This window comes from Podarcis melisellensis, assembly GCF_964234715.1.
Source record: "Podarcis melisellensis genome assembly, chromosome: 2".
In the NCBI taxonomy this organism is placed as follows: Eukaryota; Metazoa; Chordata; class Lepidosauria; order Squamata; family Lacertidae; genus Podarcis; species Podarcis melisellensis.
In genome coordinates this window covers 80,640,933-80,661,669 of record NC_138529.1, presented here as the reverse complement: position 1 = coordinate 80,661,669, position 20,737 = coordinate 80,640,933, and the positions used below count along the sequence as shown (strand labels likewise).

At 40.3% G+C, this 20,737-nt stretch overlaps 1 protein-coding gene across 10 annotated transcripts in view; it reads left to right on the top strand.

The window, feature by feature from the left end:
• Positions 1 to 20,737, top strand: part of ERC2 (ELKS/RAB6-interacting/CAST family member 2) — a 518,559-nt gene that overhangs the window by 321,099 nt on the left and 176,723 nt on the right. The window lies entirely within an intron of this gene.

Below are 20,737 nucleotides of genomic sequence, written 5' to 3'. Positions count from 1 at the left end.
TGGTTCCATTTTACTGTAGAGGGCAAAACACCATGGGACAGAGTCAGACTTTGCATTCTAATGTTGGAAAGACTCATTTCATCCATAAAAGGGTTGTCCAGCAAAGTGATGGAGGGAGGGAGGTGCCAATATCTGCTGCTGCTGCTGAAGTCCTTTGCTAAATAGAACTGTGTAATGGGTGGCACTGGGGGCTGCAAGGGATGGAGGGAAATCTGCAGACATTGCCTCAGTCCTTCCATTGGTGGGAGCATTCCTTGAGTGGCACTCTGCCCAGGGGATGCTCCTGATGACAGGACTGCATTCTAGATTCAGCCATTTGAAAGCAATTGGAGCAATCCCAGCTAAAATTAAACTTCTAAAACAGCATTTGGTCTCTGTGGGATGCATGATGATTTTCCTTGTCTGTTGAAATGCAAAGCATACCATTGCTTAATTTGAGTGGACTCATGGCCACTGTTTGAAGGGTTATAATAATGACGCTACCAGAATTATATGTGAGAATTATAACAATTAAAATGCTTAGTTTTTATATAGATCTAGTGACCATGTACAGAAATGTCAATAAGAAATACTCTGCTGCAATTCTCTTGCTACATGCCAACTCTGATTCCCTCTTATATGCAACAAATAGCAAGCTTCCCCATGTCCCCCCAGGCACAAATCAGTAGAACTGGAACAGCATTCCAAAATGGCACGTGTCTTTGCCATTTTAATATTATCATTATCCAATAGATGCTTTCCCACAAGAGGGAAATCAGGAACTCATTTGGAGCCCTCTCTGCTCTCTATATGTGTGGTAGAAAATTTCCACGCACCACATGTCCCTCTACAATGTCTATACTGTATCTGCCAAAATAAATATTTTATTACACTTATTTTTAGTTGATATTGCATATGTCCTGTTAAGATTAAACAGTCAGAGGTCAGGCAAGTTGACATGAACTGCAGTTTTAAATTAGTTGTTTGGTGCGCTGTGTGCGTATCTCTTCATAGGTATGTGTATTTCTTGATTAAAAGCTGGGGATGTTTCCTCACTAAAGGGAAGCAAAACCATCATTATCTGTCCGACATGGAATCCAGTGGCCGCTAATCAAAGCTGTGCTGCATCTGGTTAAAATATACTTGGCAAAGACTTGTTTCAATTGAAGGTTTTGCCATGTCAAGGGAATCTTTCACTCAAAGCAACGACCCATATTGTGCTGAACAAACACATGAGTTTTTCATTGAGAACAATAGCCTAACAAACCACTTCCCGGGAACATTGAAAGAAAAATATGTGCCTTTGGCAGTTCCTGCCCTGAGTAGTGTTTATTTGAAAACACTTCAAATGTGTCTATATTAAATGTATGGAATAATTTTTTTAAAAAAACAAATACAACCCCCACCCCACCAAAATTAGCTGGTTTAAATTTGCTAAGATGCAGCGCTGTGCTGGGAGAGGTGTTTCATATAGTGACATAAGTCTGTGATATAAACAAACATTAATTACAACGGCACAATGAAGCCAATTTCCTCCTCTTTCCCTGCTTCTCCTCTTTGGGAGCAGGGATGTAACAAAAATGAAAATGTGGGAGCAAAATACACAAAACTGGAATGTTTTTCCTCACAGGTTTTGCATGTGTAGACTTCCAATCAAATTTTCCAAAGTGACTTGATACTGGTATCTTCTTTTGAAACGGTGCCTCTAAAATCTTACACACAAAAATGTGTACCTTCTATTGTATGCGTAACATACTGTGTTGTACGTGTCTGTATCTTAATGAAGCAGTGAATGGGGGCTCTGATAAACACTTGGAACTTCCCTGTGCACAAAATTTCCACATTCATTTACAAATTAATCTGTCATTCAAGAATGTCTCAGGATCCGGATGTTAATTGCTGATTTGATCATTTTGCGGCACTGTTACAGGGGATAAACATACTTCTGTGATGTGAGGCTTTTCAGCCAATATTTTCATAATAAAGTGAATTTTTGGATATCCAAATTCTTTGGATGCAGCCCTATATGCACACCTACCAGGCAGTAGTGACTTCTGAGTAGAAATTGCACTGGGACCTTAGGATGAAGGGTTGGTAATTAATCATAATACCAGGGCAAGCTACCTGGCAAACCATCTTTGGATCAAGTAACCAACCCTGGATTTTCAGTGTTTTGCTAGTTCTACCTTGGCAGTTGATAACAATCTGCATGTTAAGAGCAACCAATGTGATGTCCTTTGGATGCTGTGGAACTAAAATTCCCACAACTCTGAACCTTACACATGCTGGCTGGGACTGATGGTAGTTTTCTTCCCACGACATGTGGATTCCCACCCGCCCCCATAAATTTTATTGAAACTTTTCATCATACAGCACAATAAAAAACAAACTATGTAGAAAAGGGAAGAGGAAGAAAGAACGGAGAAATGGAAAAGCCCTCTCTCAAAGGTAGATCTTAATAGAACAATTAGCAGTGTTTACTCTGCATCTTGTGCAATGATGAAAACTGGTAGAAGTAATTATACTTAATTGGAGATGATACAGACAAATGACTATATTTGGTTATTTGTGTAAGAAGAAAACCCCTTATTTTCTCTATTCTAAACATTGAGTTTAAAATTGAAGAGTTAGTTTTTGTTTCCCTTGCAGCTTTTGTCATTTGGAGGTGGAGTTCCACAGATGCTGGCAAAGAGGTTGCATACCTTATAGTAAGACGGTGTGGAGCAGGAGTCTTAATGGAAGAAGCCTGGAGGTTATGGCAAAACAGCTTTATTATGGCCATTGTAGTCCATGCTAGAAGGGCTTAATTAGCTAATAAGCAAAGGAAGTTATTCCAACCGTTTATTTATGAGCAAGTTAAAAGATTCAGTTAGACCATATGGCTGTGTTTAAGTTTCCTGTTTATTTTCTCCTCCCCCTCCCGGCTCCCCAGTTTTCACAGTTCAGCTGCATTCTTTGTATAAATCTTGCGGCTCAAACGAATCATCTTAAATGATACCAACAACAAAGGCAAAATTGTTGTAGCTATGAAACTTTATGAAAGCCAGACATTTGTTTCCGTGACCTTTTAAATACTACTCACACATCTAGAGAGCACATTAGTGTGAGGATTATCACATATAAAGGTGAATGATAAGATAAAAGGTTGGCAATGTATGATGCTGACATCGGACACAACTGCCAAATTCAGGCATGTTTTGGTCCTGTTGTTTCTGAGTGAGAAAGTTAAGCACAACTCCTGGTGAAATCAATGGAGTGTAAAAATGCCTGACTTTAGTTGGATTATATGTATAATATGTAAGTAAACAAACTACCACAGCATGCTGTATGGTTTCTATTTTTTAGCAATTATATTTCACTTATATAATTCACTAAAATAACTTCTTATAATGGAGAAATAGCTCTGTCAACCAATCTTCCACTCAGGAAACTACTCATTATATATAATTTTCATGTTCAAGAAGAGATTGCTAGACTGTCCTAAAGCACTACAACTACTGGGTCCACAACACAATCTGAATTCCAATATTTTAGAGGTTTCAGTTATCACTGCTAAATTCAGCTAACACATCAGTGAAATTGGTATCATTAGACCATAGTGTGACTAGCAAAATCAGATAGCCTAGTCTGAGAATAAGCTGCTCAAAGGAGCAAGTATTTCATGACATTTTAAGCTCAGCATACACAAAAGCAAAATTCTGTGTTTTATATATATATATATATAATTTATACAACAAGAAAAAAACAAAAAAACACAAATACCAAATTGCACACAAATTACAAAAATAACCATAGACACATAATTTTCTTAGCAAACAATAAAACATCTATTGGTCTTAACACTAAAGACCCAATCTCCCATCTATTCCATATTTCAAAATTCATATTTATTTTTGCCAATACACACTTTTAACATAATTTAACTTATTCTCAATAAATCTAATTTCTTATATCTACCTTGCAATTATTACTGAAGTTCCTCGAATGCTACAACAGAATTTAAACTACTATATTTATTTTTCAGATAATCTTTGAAAACCCCATTTTGAAACAAATCCCGTTTTGATTTGTTCTTTATTTTTTCTGATAAACCATCCAATTCGGCATATTCTGTCAGCTTTTGGATCCAATCTTGTATAGAGGGGATTTTATTACTCTTCCATTTTGCTGCGATCAAAACTCTTGCTGCCGCCGTCGCATATAAAAAGATACCCTCCCTCTGTTGTGGAATATCCAAATCTGTTATTCCCAGGAGGTAGGTGTAATGGTTCTACGGGTTGCTCGTGCGTAAGTTGCCGCCACTCCTGGCTAGGTTACCTGGTTGAACCCTTTCTGTCTGGACAGCCTTTCACTTTGTGGCTGTCTCAGTCGCTGGCAGAATCCGTCAGTGGGCGTTTCTTGAACTTCTTCCAGCAAAGAAGTTCTTTGACGCCAAGTCTCCTCCTAATCTCCCTGCGCGGAAGTCTTCTGCGCAGGGAGGGTGTGGGCAGCGGAGTACCCGTGCTCTCCCCGCTGGTCTCTGGTGAAGAGTCCTGAAGCCTCCTCTCCGATTCCCCCATCTGCCCCCCTTCTCCACTGGTGTTACGCTGATTTCCTTCCCCAGCAGATGGGCTGCCTCTCCCCCTACTGGGACCCTCTCTGGCATCCCTCTGGAGCCTTCCCTCCGCCTCTAGCTCCGATGGCATTTCCCTGACAGTAGGCCTCTGGTTTTTTGTTGAAAGAGATCTTTAGCATTTTTTGCAGTTCTGCATGGATACTCTCCTGGAATACCTGTATTTTCCTACATATCCACCACATATGGTAGAATGTTCCTGATTCACCACATCTCCAACAATTATTTGACACATTTTTATACATTTTTGAAAGTTTCCATGGTGTTAGATACCATCGATGTTGCATTTTTTGAAAGTTCTCTCTAATCGTGTAACAATTGGTGAATTTCCAATTGATCTTCCATAAATTTTCCCATTGGGCCATGGTTATTGAATAGCCAAAATCCTGGGACCACCTCACCATTGTCACTGTTACCTCCTCCTCCTTGACTATCCAGTCAAGGAGGAGTCGATATCTATGTAATATTTATAAATGGAGTCCTGCACAGTTTTATTATAAGTGAAATAATATTGAGAGTTGAAAACATAGAAATAAACCATGAACAGGAATTTTCTTTTTTTCTTTTTAAACAAATGTCTTTTAAGAAATTATATTTGGTCGATTAAGAGTTGAACTTGTAACAATATCGAATGGCAGCCATGTGAAGAGCACTGCTCTGAACCTCTTACTTGGGGTTACCATTGCGGTGTCCATGGGCACACTTGTGCCCACAGAGACCCTCGCTGGTGCCCCCCTCCCCCTGAAATTAGACTTGAAAGAAGCACTCTTGTCGTGGCCAGCAAAATAGGTTGTGTTGTGTTGTTTTGGTATGTGGTGCCTGTGACAGCCTATCCTGTTTGCAGATGTGTCCAGGCACCCAGCAGCTTGGCCACTCTTGCCTTATGCCAGCCATTACCATTACCATTAGGAGTAAAATATCTTTATTTTTTAGATTTTTACAAGTGCCTTGTCAGAATGGGTTTCTTGGAAAGTAGTATGTATGTAAATGTTGGTAAAAACATACAGGGGAGTTTCTGGCATACCTCTGCAAAGAAAGCATTGTTTTTCAGCTTAGGAAAGGGGAAAAAATGCAAAATTTAATTGTGAATCTGCAAATAATTGTTCTCTTTGGCTGTCAACATGTCTAGCAGAAATGTAACATCTGAGGTTATATTTTAAAACCGTCAGGATATATATGTACAAGAGAAAGTTGTATGACCTTTTAGAAAAATGGGCAATGTTCCAGGGCAGCAGGAAAAGAATAATAACCCAGAGTCCAATAATGTCACTCTTTGTAAAGGCCTGGATGAGGGTTTTATTACTTGAAGTTTCTGAATGTTTCTAAGAGTAATCCTGAGAGAAGCAAACATTACCACATTGTAAGCAGTAGATAATGATGATGATGAAGAATCAGAAATAAATTGCCAAATCTCATATTTAAGCACCAGGGAAATAGGTACTAAATATTCCAGTGCTCATTTGGGAAATCAATCAGTTCAAAAGAACTCAGATTCTGACCTCCCTTCCTTTCCATCTAAGTGGTATTCTCAGGATGCTGAAGGGCCTATTTAATAATAATAAAAAATAGTTGGAGTCACCCTACACCCTACATACTTGAGGAAGAGAACTGATGTTTCTACAGAAGAGAGATCAGAAGCTTTTAGTACTCTCTTTTTTTTAAAAAAATAATTTTTATTAAGGTTTTCCAAATTAAAACAAATAAAATCCAATTCATAAACTTTTTCCAATATCTAGGACTTCCCCTCCCCACCCCCTCTTGTGTTCCAAATCTTCCAAAAAAGCAATAATATTCAACAAATTCTTATTCCCAAAATACACTCATCATCAATAACTCAATTTATCCAAATTTCCATCCCCTAAGGTCGACCTATTCCCTTCCACGAGTTCCCCCCTTTCAAATATAATACAGATGAAAATAGAATAAAAACAAACAATAATTTTACAACCTTTGGATTCCAAATTTCCCTCCCCTCTTTCCCTGTTGCGTTCCTCCTATCCCTCCACTTCTAATGTCTTCCTGATGAACCCACATTTCACTAAACCCACATCCCTCTGGTTCTTTACCGGTCTTTTTTTTAAATTACAGATGTCCAATCATAGAAGGAGTCTATCAAAGGGGGCCCATTTCTTCTATCCAGATTTTTATATCCAGGAGTATAAACTCCAATTTTATATCCATAAGCTTGTCAAATCTGGATATCCCTAATGTTCCCACTCCAGTTCTGTCCAGTTCTTGTTGTTTCCTTGTTCTTGTCAATCACTCTCCTCCTTTTTACTTCCCTGTTCCCTCACAGAAATGTTCTTTTTCCAAAGGCTTCTAGTGTCTCTACAGAGGCTTGTTATTCAGGAGCAAAACATTACATCATGTTCCTTTCATTTTTCAACAGATTAATCCATTGTTTCCAGTAAAGTGTAGGCCTCTGTAGACAAAATAATGTTCCATTTCTGCAGTTTCCCAGGAGATTAAAAGTTCTATCCAACTGTTCAAGTTTCCCGTCGAAAACACATGCAATGTCCCTCAGCTCCTCTAGGTGGATTACAATAACAAAGTTCCCTTCCAGATCACATCCGCCAGTCCAAATAACTTATAAATCCTTGTTTGAAACAATTTATCTCCAATTTATAACAAATGTAACCGGCAAAGTCCTCATAACAAAGTCTCAATTTCATTCTTCCGTTTTGACAGCTCTTTGACAGCTGTCAAAACCTCCGTTATTCTTCTCCAGGCATTTTCACGAATCGCTCCAGGGATTCCGGGGGGGTTGCTTTTTAATCCGAATTCCACTTTTCTCCTCCAGCTCAATCTTATAAATTTCCCTCGCGAAGTTGCTAGTTCGGCAAGATAAGGTTCCTCTCGATCTTAGTTATCCAGTCCTTTGTTTTGGCTCTTCTACAATTTGGGGGGGGGGGCTGACTTCCTTTTTTCCACCTCCCCCGTTCGCTCCAAATTCTAAAAATTTGTCCCTCTTTTTAGTCCATATTCCAATTACTCACGGGTTCTTCTTTTGGGTCCAAATTTTCAATAGAAGAAGTCAGCGCTCTCCGCCGGATGGCATGCGGCTGCGCTCGGCAGGGATAGCAGAGGACTCAAAGCACCACGCTCCTCCCCGGCACCCGATCCGTAGCCTTTAAAAAGGCTCCTTCACGAATCGAGAGGGCGCTGACGGTGCCAGCCGAGTCTCTATGTCCACGGCCTCCGTGGCCGTGGTTTTTAAGGGTCCCCGCATCGCCGGTGCGGTAGGACTCAGCCCCTGCCGAGCAGGCTCCCTCCGGAGCTCGGAGGGAGCCCGCCATTCGGCGATGGCGCCGACCCGGAAGTCCTCCAGAAGCTTTTAGTACTCTCTTGGCACATGCCCCCAATGAAAGGTAAAAGCATTCTAAGGGTCCACACACACACACACACACACACACACACACACACACACATATAATCTTGATAAAATCCACAAAATAAGCCATTGCATCATAGAAACGTCATAAAAAATATTGCAGGGCATTAGCCTTGTGCAGGCAAAACTCACATGCTCATTAAATATATGAGCCTTTGGTGGTATCCATATTGAAGAGCTCATGAATAAAGAGTTTTTTGGAGGAAGGGTGATAGGCAAATGTTTTAAATATTGATTTTATCCGATACTGGACTTTGAAGTTTTTAAATCAGGAGGAATTCTCATTGGTGCATTTCTCGACTTCTCTAAATGGATCATATGAAGGATTCTGTCACTTTGTGGTTGTTCTGTACTTAGGAGCAGAAGGTCTTTCTAGCCTGGATTTTGGGATCCTACATATGTAATCTCTTGCATCAGGTTTCCAGTCACATGGAGAAGCTCAATACTACTGCAAAACCTAAACAGGCAATGGACGTTCTGATTTCTGCTGGCAATGTTTTCTGTAGTGCCAAGAAGTTGAAGAATTAAGGGGTGGTCTAAGAAGCAAAATGATGAAAAAAATTGATACTGCATTTCAAAATTGGTGATAAGGAAGAATTTTTAAAATAACAGCACAAGAGGGATGCTCTACCGCAATATTCTTTCGCAAATCACTGTCTATACACTTGTAAGGTGCTTACTCTATTGAGTCAGCTTAATGCCCAGTATCTGCAGAATGCTCTACTCCTCCTGTGTCTAGTTTGATCAGGGCTCTGAAAAACTGGCAAGTTATCATTCGCAACATACATAAGTTACTCTTTACATCATACTCCAGATAAAATGCCTTCAGATAATAAGAGAAGTTCACAGGAGCCTGTGACATTACTAGGTTATACCTGAGTAACAGTAAGGTAAAGGTAAAGGTACCCCTGCCCGTACGGGCCAGTCTTGCCAGACTCTGGGGTTGTGCGCCCATCTCACTCAAGAGGCCAGGGGCCAGCGCTGTCCGAAGACATTTCCGGGTCACATGGCCAGTGTGACATCGCTGCTCTGGTGAGCCAGAGCTGCACACGGAAACGCCGTTTACCTTCCCGCTAGAAAGCGGTCCCTATTTATCTACTTGCACCCGAGGGTGCTTTCGAACTGCTAGGTTGGCAGGCGCTGGGACCGAAAGACGGGAGCGCACCCCGCCGCGGGGATTCGAACCGCCGACCTTTCGATCGGCAAGCCCTAGGCGCTGAGGCTTTTACCCACAGCGCCACCCGCGTCCCCGTGAGTAACAGTAAATAGGGTTAAATGGATAGTATCATTAGAACATAAACCATGACAGAAAAAAATCCTAGTTATAGTAGCAAATCTAAATTTAATTATTTTTCTTTTGGAAGCTAGTCAAACTCAATTAATTTTTATTTTATTTTGTAAAACGTTTTTGTAGAGTTTACACAACTTGGTAACAATATCTCAAGCATGAATACATGTGGCTGCCATGGGGGAAAGATATGGCAAAAAGATGTAAACTTTAATTCCTTTGAATTATGCATTGTGTACTTAGACAGTGGTAGAAACAGTATGTTTATCTGTTGACTTCCAGTAAAATTTAGTGTCTATTCCTACTTAATAACTTACTCTTTTGTATGTTTGACATGTATTTTATGTCTTCCATTTACATGGATATGTAAGATACACAATCGTGGGCGAGGATCTCGAGAAAAAGTGCAGCGCTGCGCTAAGGGGAGGAAATACAGGACACTTTTTGTTCTATTAATTTATTGATCTTTCCTATGTCTGGTCTAGAAGCAGTATTAAATTGTAAGCAAAAACTGAACATGAGTTGTTCCTTGCATTAGTTTATACATGTTGCATTTTAGTTCCTGGGCAATCTCTTAAGCTGTTTCTGGCTGATGTTAGATTTATTGTACGGGCTTCAGAGGAGAAAGCTCTTACAAAGCTTGTTGCTGACTGACAAAATTATGTCTCAGATTGTTTCCATTATTGCATATTTGAGATCAGAGCACAAGTGGAACCTTAAACTCCACTGCCCATATTTGACTTGGAATGCAAACTAAAATAATTCTTACTAAAACAGCAAATTGTTTGGACTTGATACCACCGGCCTTCAACTTAAGCATCAGCATATTGACACCAGCTACCATTTTTCCTTCTGTAATCCTGCACATTCATTTATTCATGTCAGCTTAGTTGCATAGTCACCTAACTTGTACCCAGCTCCTGTTTTCTAATAGTGTTTATGCCTCATATGTAAATTTTATCCTAACAGTCACATCTTTATTCCAATAAAGCTGTGCTTGGGATTCGACCATTTCCCCAGAAAAGCAAGTACCAACATTATAGAACGACTATCAATAATGCCTTTTTATGCCCCTTTGTTAAAATGTGGTTAAGTACAGGAACAAATAGATTGTGTTTTGATTCTTGAGTCATTGTAGAATCCAAATCAGCCCAAATCCAGAAGTCATATCTGTGTAAACCAGTGATTCACTGGATTCCTCCTGGCTGTGCATCACCTTGCAGTGTAAAGGACTGGCATGACCTTGTTTTCTCCCTCCTCCTACTCCATTCCTTGTTGGAAGGAGACAATTTGCTTTCACTTGGGCTAGATCCGTATTGTACAAGCGTGAGCATCAAATGGAATAATCTTTGTAGTCATCTTGCCATTCCTTCTCCCACTTGCTCATTGGTTATATCAGACAGTTGGCTTGGGGAGCCTAGTAGTCTTAAGGAGGCAGCAAGGAAGAGATTTAGCTCATGGCAAGAGAAGAGAAGGGTGAAAACACAGCTCTGTGACAGAGAAGCGTTGTGCTCCGGGTGTCTCTGCATCCATACAGTGGCTGCTACCAGTAGGAGCAAATCTGCTTTCTAAGGTCACAAGCCTTCCTCTCAGGTTTGGTTATGTATAGGTAGCTACAGTTAGGACCTTCCAAGTGAAAGAAAATATATTGCTATATATCAGTGATGGGAAACCTGTGGTACTTCAGATGTTGTTGAGCTCCAGCTCTCATCAGCCCCAGACAGCAAGGCCACTGGTGAGGGACCAACAACATGTGCAGGGCCAGAGCTTCCCCAGCCCCCTGCTATATGGTATAAATATATAGGTATGGAAAGTTCATTTCACTTCTACCGTTACTCATTTCACTATGTTGTGTAAATGTTTCAGCTTTTAAAGAATGAAAGAAAAAGACAAATCCAGTGTTCATGCTTTTAAAACACTGAACAGATTGTGAAGACTGCAGTCATTCGTCATTTATGAAATAGCTACACGATCATGTTCAGAGTGATACTTCAGGCTCTTATGTAACAAAATTGTTATTTTGTTCCACTGCTAGCAAATCCATCTTTGTAAATGATTATATATTGATGACTGAAAAAGGAAAGCCTGACAAACTGGAGTTAAAATAATATTTCCCCAGGGAAGCTTCATTCAGTGAAACGATGACCTTACAGTACAACTTAGGGGCTAAGCCTTATGAAAAATAAATTGCAACGCTATATCTTAATCAGTGGAGAAATAACTAGCAAGTAAGACCCTGTCTTTTTATATATGCTCAGGACTTTTTCCAAATATGTGCCACAGTTCATTTTTTGTTAGCACACAGAATGGACTTTGATCTTCTCTTTTCATACTGTAACATTTCCAGCTAGAGTAGACATCTTATCTCATTTATTGATAAGAATTCCTGCGAACCTCTGGCTATAAAGTGGTACACTAACCTTTACTTGTAGCACTCCAGCTTGTTCCTTGTGCCCTTACTTCAGTGTTCATGCTGAGCCTCTGGAACTTGGTGAATACTTTTTAAAATTTCAGCAGGCATTTTAGGTACCTTCCTCTGATTTTTTGCTTAATTTTAACTTATTTTATGCTATATTCTTTAGGTATCCCTCTTGTAGTCCAACAGTACATCACTTAGAAACTGCAGTATTAAGCAATCTAGGTACAATTGCAGCAGACCACCAGCCAAAGCTTGATAAAGAGGCACTTTGTACCACAAAGGACACTTGTGCCTCCACTGGCAATGGGAAGTAAGAGTACACCCAAACTGTTCTGTTTCAGGGGGATTATAACTCCATCTAACAGGTTGCGCCTCACCCACCCTAACTGAGGAACGTACCTATTGGCACTGTCTCTGTTTTATCTGAACTGAGCTTAATTTTGTTGGTTGTCATGCAGTCCATTACCATGGTTGGGCACCAGTTGGTCCACTACCACACCTACTTACAATGTAAAGGAGAAATAAGAATTGCATGTCATCAGCAAACTTATGATAGTGCACCAAAACTCCGGATAACCCCACTCAGATGTTTCATGTAGATGTTGAGTAGCATGGAATATAAGATAGAACCCTGCAGAACCCCACATTTCAGGCACTGTCCTCCACTTTCAACTCATGCAACAACTCCAGAAGGATACCACATTATTTTTAAGAGATGCCATATAATGTCAATCTGACAGGATTCCATTGCAGAATGACCCCGTCTGACTTCTCTTTGCTGCAACTCACCTTAGGTCATGTAACAACCTAGCTGTGCATTGTGACACATCCCTTAACTAACCAGTGACCTTGCCCAATGGAAAATTGAGTGTGACACAACTGGATGTTTAAGATAAAGACTCAACAGAAAACTTAATGCTGAGGATTCATTTGCTTATATTCCATATTGCTTTTTCATTTGTGTGTCAGAGGTTCCTTCAGAGGCTCATCAGCTGCATTTTTAGCATGAATTCCCCTTCAGCAGAAACAAGCACCTCCTCACTGGGCTTGGGTTGACCATCTGCAATACGTTACATTTCTTTATCTTTGAAACACCTAGGATGTGTTTTTCTTTCAAGTGTGCCTAAGATACATCTTAATTAGTGGAGTTTTCTACTTCCTGGGGGAAAGCAGGCCGATTGCTCTATCGGGAGACATTCTGTTCTATTTGGAAAGCAGGAATGACCTCATTCCCCACAGCTGTTGCAAAGTCATAATGTTTCTAACCTCAGTCAATCATATTAAGTACAGGTTCAATCTTGAGATACTACAGTGCTCAGTATATTTCCCCCTAATAGATGGAGACCCAAACTGAGGTGCCTTTATTAGGCCTATAAAGCCCACTGTGGTGCAATGTAGCCACTGCTTTTCTGTAGACATTTACATGAGCCTACACACCCGCCACAATCCCTTATGCTGCTTTTCCCCTCCACACAAAATGCTCCTCTGCACAACTGTGCCCTTTCTCCTCCTTCATTTGCATTTTGTAGAATGAGAAGGCAAACAGATGCATTGTTTAGTTTTGTCCTGAGGCCAGGTAACCTGTGCTTTTTGAGTGCCACAAAAGGCACCTCACATGCATTGAAAGAATAGCTTCCCTCTCGTGTGCAGGAGCAGCACATGCGTACATGTGTAGAGCCACTTCACAATCTGGCCAAATGAATGGACAGCAGGGGTGTGTGGCCACTGGGCATGTCTGTGGTGGGGCTGGACCTGACCAGCACTGGTCCCTCAGGTTCCTCAGGTGTTCTTTCAGTATCCATAGGACAATTTGTGGGGTTGTTTCAGGTACAGGTGTTCAAACACATGCAACTAAGATGTGCAGTCTTTCCTTGCGGCCTGTCCAAGACAGATGCTTCACCAGTGTACCAAGGCAACATGTCTATGTTACTGTCCCCCCGCCCAATGTTTAATATCAATCCATTTTTAACTTGTAGTGGAATATGATGCTTGCAGTGGAATGTGATGAATAATACTTCCTTAGGCACCCTTTGTAAACGATAGCTCAGTTGGTTAGAGTGTAGTACTGATAACACCAAGGTTGCAGGTTTGATCCCTGTGTGGGACAGCTGCATATTCTTGCATTGCTGGGTGTTGGGCTAGATGATCCTCAAGGCCCCTTCCATCTCTACAATTCTATGATCTCCCTTTACCCCCTCCTGGCCTTTTACCACTTATATAGCTTTATACTCTGTGCAGTAGTATCTATATTCACCTAGTCAGGTGGCATACAATATTCTGGGTCAACCTTAAAAGAGTGATGAATGTATGTCAATCACAATTCAACTCACAAATGCTGTTAGTTGGGCTTAGGAATCAGTACCACCCCAGAATTATCAAGAAACAAAGGGATATTACTATAAAAGCAGAAAACGTACATTTATTAAGGAAGCACCAGCGGGGGAGGTACAATAAAACTGGTTGGACTATTGTAGCAGTGGGAAGCCTTCATTTGACCTTTCTTTAGAAATCATGTAGAATATCAAATGTTTCTCTGCACTTGCAGCTTCCTTTTTTGTTGCTGTGGCCCAATGAGCCTTAGAAACTATGTCCAGTGCATGCCTACTGTAGCTGATGGTTGCATAGAGGCATGCCTCCCTTCTCCCCTCTTCTGGTTCAAGGCTAATCTGCTTGCCTGCTGACTCTGGAGCATGCCCCCCTTTTTCAGGTGCTTGAGCAACTGATGGTGTGCCATATCTGGAGACTGTGGTCTACCATCACGCAGGTGTGCCACCTGCAAAGACCTTCTAGGTGGCAAGATTTCTGGCAAGCATTTTAAAGAATTTCATTTGTTTAAGACCAGCAATCTTGAAAGTTGTGTCCTGCCTTCAGTGTCAGGGATAGTATGCCTCTGAATATCAGTTGCTGGGGAGCACAAGTGTAAAGAGTGCTGCTGTGCTCATGACTTTATTGGGGGCTTCCCATAGGCGTCTGGTTGGTCACTGTGAGAGGATGCTGTGCTAGATGGGTCTTTGGTCTGATCCATCAGGGCTCTTCTCATGTTTTGGGGTATGGCAGAATCTGGGGTAAGGGGAATTTGGCTGTATGCAGAGACCCTTCTAACCCCTGGACCCAACAAGTGTTAATATATAAACCAGGTTAGCTTCCCATGTTGAGGTGGTAGCCCAGGTGATGGGCCATAAATGGAAAGAGGAAAGTGGATCTGGGTGAAACGGCAAGTGGGTGGACCAGACAAAGGTGAGAGTTGAGAGTTCAGTGCTGTGAGCCAGAGGAAAAAGCAAGCTGAAGAGAGTCAGAGCAGTGTTTGGTTTCTCCTTGATTCCGAGGCTGTGGCTATGGGAGAAACATGACCCTTTTGGGGTGTTAATGCTGTGAATCTCACCATCGTAGGCTCCAGTTGTATATATGTGTAAATAAACCATATCTCATAAAGACACTGCAGTCTCCACTGTGCATCATTTCCAAAGGAAACATGAACCCTGGTAAGCTCCTGAAATCCCCGGAACCTTACACCGCTTGGCGATTGGGTTGGTATGCAACAATATCGCCCTTGCTTTTTTTCCTAAACTTGTTCCTAAACTTTCAAACTTGTTAATATCTTTTGGGAATTCAGCTGAGCTCAGCTGAAGTTTCAGTGGTACTAAGTAGTGCAGCAGCATTGCTTTCCTAAGTTGTTCAAATGGTGCTGCTATTCTTGTGCTGGAGCAGCACAGGACACATTCCACTCACAGAGGCCACTTTCCGATCTTCAGTGCAAAGTGTGCTTAGCACCATCTAACAAGGTTTTCAGTAGGTGAAATTTCATCCACATTTCATTATGCTCAAACATTTTATACTATCAGGCTGAGACAACAAATTCTCTGATGGAAGCTTGGTTTTGAAAAAGTAATAGATGAAAAACAATCATGATTTATAGTGCTTTAGTTACCAAAGAGAGAGAGGGAGAGAGAGTGTGTCTTGCCTAGATGAACAGGAAGATTGTTTTACGATTCTGTATAGGGGACATGTCTATAAACCTTTAAAAATGTTATAGTAAGTGTTCTGGGCCAAATTCAGCTCTGCTATTTCAAAGTTCAAATTATGGGAGTTGTAGCAGGAATTGTTTTGTAAGATATCCAGCCAATACAAGTATTCATATATTAAATGTATATTTATGTCTTGAAGGATATATGCATATATCTCATGAAGTTCTAGTACATTCACTGCGTCTGTGGATGGGGAAAAATTCTGGCTTGGTTTGAATTTTTATGAAAACATAAAACACATCCCCAAACCATATGTGAACCAAAACACAGCCATTTTTGAAATTTGCACTTCTCAAAATTTTGAAACCACATAACATATACAAACTGTATATATTAAGGGGCAGTGTGCATAAAATGCATACATTAGGGGAAATGACTTGCAAAAATGTATGTCAGGCAAAATTGCAGGCATAAATGTGTGTTTCAGGAGAAACTTGCACAACAATGTTGAATTTTCACAAGGACTTTAAAAAAAGTTTCACAAACTGAGACAGGGATGTGGAGAGCTGAACTTAAGACAGGGAACATTAGAAATGTATAGAAACTGAAATTAGCAGATGTATCCATTTCTAATTGGGATTACTCAGGAACAAGCTATTTGAAGCCAGAAACCATTCTATGACTATGTGGCATATGAATAGTGACAAAATCTTCACATGAGCCAATTGTATCTTTCTTTGACAGAATGACCCTGTATGTTATGCAGTTCACCAAACCACATATCTCCCTAAGTCTGTTCTCCAGTTCACAAAACCATTTTTCTTTCTTTCTTTCCTCATGCCTGTTCTCAATACTTAGCAAACCCTACCCACATTGTGTCACCATATGATTCCTTTTGTCTTCAGTCCCACTTCATCTACCATGACTGCTCTCACACCCCTGTATTGTCTTTCTAGTTCAGATTGCAAGCCTTCCAAGAAGGAATTTTGTATCATTTTCCATCTTCTGTACAAGACCTAGACTGTTTGTTCTAGAGCCAATATGAAGCAGATGTGGGTTCAAATAGCGACTTAGGCATACACTCGGTGGGTGAGTGGACCAGTTATTATCTTTCAGCCCACCCCTTTGTTCAAGATATAAAATAGGGTAATCACCAGGTGTATACTGTGAGGTCCTTGGAGGAAGGCTGGTATAGTCTGAAGCTGTAATAAAGAAATAGATTCTGCTTACGGTTGAGCTATACAGTCTGGTTTTTTGTTTTTGCAAATGCATTTTGCAAAACCTACTCTTTGTAATAGCATTTATGGACCTCTTTTAGAGGAGCAGGAGAAGGAACAAAGCAAAGTTTGCCTGTCTTCACTCTGCCCAGTCTTGAAGATAAATAGTAGACAGAATGTCTGAAAACAAGCAGAAAGCAGACATCTACAAGACTGTTTGCCCTTGAATGAGGTTTGTGAAATCTTGAGTAGTTTGCCAGCTGGCCAGTTTTCTTTTTGTATTGGGTTTGTTTCTTGGGTTTTGTTCTATGCCATTTTATCTTTGCCTAGTGTTGGTAGATACCATGGCAATGAATGACTTGTAAATACACACAGGAGCAGAGATTAAGGATAGCATAAGGATGCTGCTGTTTTGCTGTCCTGAACAAGAAAAAGCTACTTTATATGTCACAATTATTCATGCTATTTTAAAAATAAATAAAAAAGGACTAGATTAACATCAGAATAACCAATTTGGCTAGTTCATATAATGTTTTATAAAGTTCAACAGGCCAATCTGACTTGAAAAACAGTGATATTCCCCTGGGGACACTTTGGGAATTAGCGACATACTGTAGAAGAAAATGTAAATAATGAAAGAGCAAAGAGCAAGGTCATTGAGAACACAGCCTGTTAACAGAAGGCTCTTAATATTGAATCACTGCATCTCCATAAATTCTGTCAGCAGAAAAGTCATAATCTCTGAGATGCAGAAATGGGTCGAGCAATGTGGCTTGGATGTTTTGCCGATGTTAAATTGATTGTGGCTGCATTCCTGAGCAATCTTACTTGGCAGTAAAAAGTCCCATTCAAAGCAATTGAGTTTACTTCCAAGTAAATGTTTACAGGGTCAAAGTGCCAGGGAAATAAAATTTCCAGATGATAATACCTGTAAGCAATTGGTTGGAATGGTTAGTTAAATATAATGATATTGGCTCAACAACAACTACTTTATTGCTGAAACGTGTAGCAATCACTAGTGGAACTGCTGCATTTCTAAGGCATTAGCAGAGCATCTCTGCATTCCTTCTGAGCTCAGATGGTATTCTGCATGCAAGCAGTTGGGTGAGATAGTTGTTTAGCTCTGGGCTATTTCACTCATAACTAACCGGGACAGTTTAATCAAGTGAACCAAAGGTTAGTGAGGGGAAGCTGGAATTATAATTTAAAAAGCTAGGGTATAATTAGATAATTGGAGAGGACAGCATAATATTGGGCCATAGGAGTGATGCAGAAATGTAGCTCCTTTCCAGTGCAAATAGAAGTCATGTCTCAAAGGCTCTGCATGTGCCTAAGCTCACCAGGACCTAGGAGGAACAGCTGTGCATGTGTCACGCTCTTGACACATGATGCCAGCACCGACACTAGAAGGCAAGGAACAACTTTCCCCCTCGCCCTACCAAAAAAAGCACTTGGCTATCCAGCAGCCCTGATCTGTGCATGGTGGACTCTACCAAGGTGGGCAAATGAGTCACACCATTCCCTTTGGTGTCTAAGTTCTAAACAGGTACTTAAAATACTTGGATCCTTATTCTGTATTAACACATAGGGGTTGCCGGGGAAGGGAAGCATCTAATGCAAAAATAAAAATAAAAATAAAGAGAGAGAGAGAGAGAGAGAAAGAGAGAGAACCAGTCTCAGGATCCTGAAGAAAGAGCAGTGTACTCCAGAACAGACCTTCCTGAAAGGATTTTCTACAAGAAATGGGACAACCATCAGTAAAACATATAAAAACCTATTAAAAAGGAACATAAAGCTCTCATTGCCATCATTCTCATAGAACTCCATACTCAGTAATAATAACCTTTTTTCTATGTTTAGGGAAGTTTTTAATATTTAATGCTGTATTGTTTTTAACACTCGATTGGGAGCTGCCCAGAAGGGTGGGGTATAAATTATTATTATTATTAACATTTCAAGTTAGGTGTTTTTATGGGCAAAATATCTGTTATGCAGACAAAACTCCTCAAGACCCGACCCACAGAAAAATACACAACTTTATATATTAAGTCTCAAAACTTAGTTGGCCTCAATTTTTAATTAAAACAAATTCAGGGGCCATCTTTAAATTTCCATCTTTTCAATGGCAGCAAAGTTTGTCTAAGCCAAGCTTGGTATTGCTTCAGGGACTGAAACGAGAGGTGAACTTGTAAAGCCCCCAAACTTTTTTGTAGCTCAAATCATAATTGAAATCGGAAGGAAGGTCTTGCCTAGCTCCTTGCTCACTCATTTCTGCTGCTGGTAGCAGTACAGGGAAGTCTTAATTAGTTAAAGTCTCCAGAATTTCTAGCAAAATTTAACAGCTCTCTTAGAAATGTGAAATGCAGAAATACCTTCAAAGAATGTCAAGCAGTTGCCAAAGGAAGCCCTGAATAGACTTCTAGGTTTTGGCAGCTGTGTTCTAAAAACTCGGCAGGTAAAAAATGACCACCAGTGAAGTCTATCCAGCTGGCCTATTTCTTCACCCTTGCAATACACTCCCAGCAGATTCAAATGGAAACATTCGGATTGGTAAATGTGTGTACCTTTTGAGGATAATACTAAGATCCCTGTAAGTCATCACACACACACACACACAGACACAGCTGAGCTTTGATTGTGTGCTACATCTGTGAGGAACTGGTGCCAAGATTATTCTTAACTTCATTTCTCATGATTTTCCATGTGCCACCCAAAGTTTTGTTTATTACAGAGTTGCATGGCATTGCATCCATGATCCATTTAGACCAGCTTTCTGTTCTTGCAGTGGCCAATCAGATACCAATGGGAAGCCTGAAAGCAGCACCTGAGCACCACAGCACTCTCCCCACTAGCTTGTCCAGGTAACTACCATTCAGAGGCATAGGAAGTAGAACACAGCCATCATGACTAGTAGCCATTGATAGCCTTATCCCCCATATATATGTCTAATCCTCTGGATAAATCTACGTAAGCTCCTTTATCATCTGTCCTAATATCTTCCCTACTATCGAAGTCAGTGTGACTGGTCTGTAGTTTCCCTGATCTCCACCCCCTCCTCTGGCTTTTTGAAGATTGGGCCATTTGCCTGTGTCCAGTCCTGTGATGCATCACCCATCCTTCTGCAGTTCTCAAAAAATGATAGACAGAGCTTCTAAAAATGCATTAGCGGTGTTCTTTAGTACCTAATGATGCTGTTCATCTGGCCTCAAAGACTTGAACTCATTTAAAGTAACTAGTATTATCTGACTGACTTCTTCTCAATCTTGAACTGCAATTCTGACCCACCCACCCTCCATACCAGTTGTAGAAGTGGCAAACAGTTGTCCTTTTTGGAGATGATTCAGGCAAAAATTGAGCAGTTTTATATAATCCAAGTTTAAAATCTCCACATTTTAGTATGTTTATTCGTTGAAGAACAAACAATGGAAATGAAGTCAAATTAATTTTATTTTTTTCCCTCAGTGAAAAAACCCCTATAATTTTTTGTGAGTTAATCTGTTATCTCCCCTTGCCTGATAACCTTTAAGCTATTTCTCCTTTAGGCAAGTGATTGGGAATGCGTTTTATTGCTCTTGAAACAAAGTATTTCAGTCTGAAGAATGTAATTGGTGTGATTTACTACATTTTAAACATACAGGCAAGAGACTCCAAGATATTGCACTTAGGAATTGTAGACAAAGAAGAACTCACTGAACCTGAGCAGAATTGTTTTCTTTCTGTTACAGAAGGAAAATATACTTTATCTCTCTCTAAGTGCATTTTTGTTTATAATGTACTATAAAACCTAAAAGTGTCTATCATTCAGGTAATTGAAAAAGGAATGTGCCAGAATGAACAGATGCTATATTAACTACTGAATGCATTTA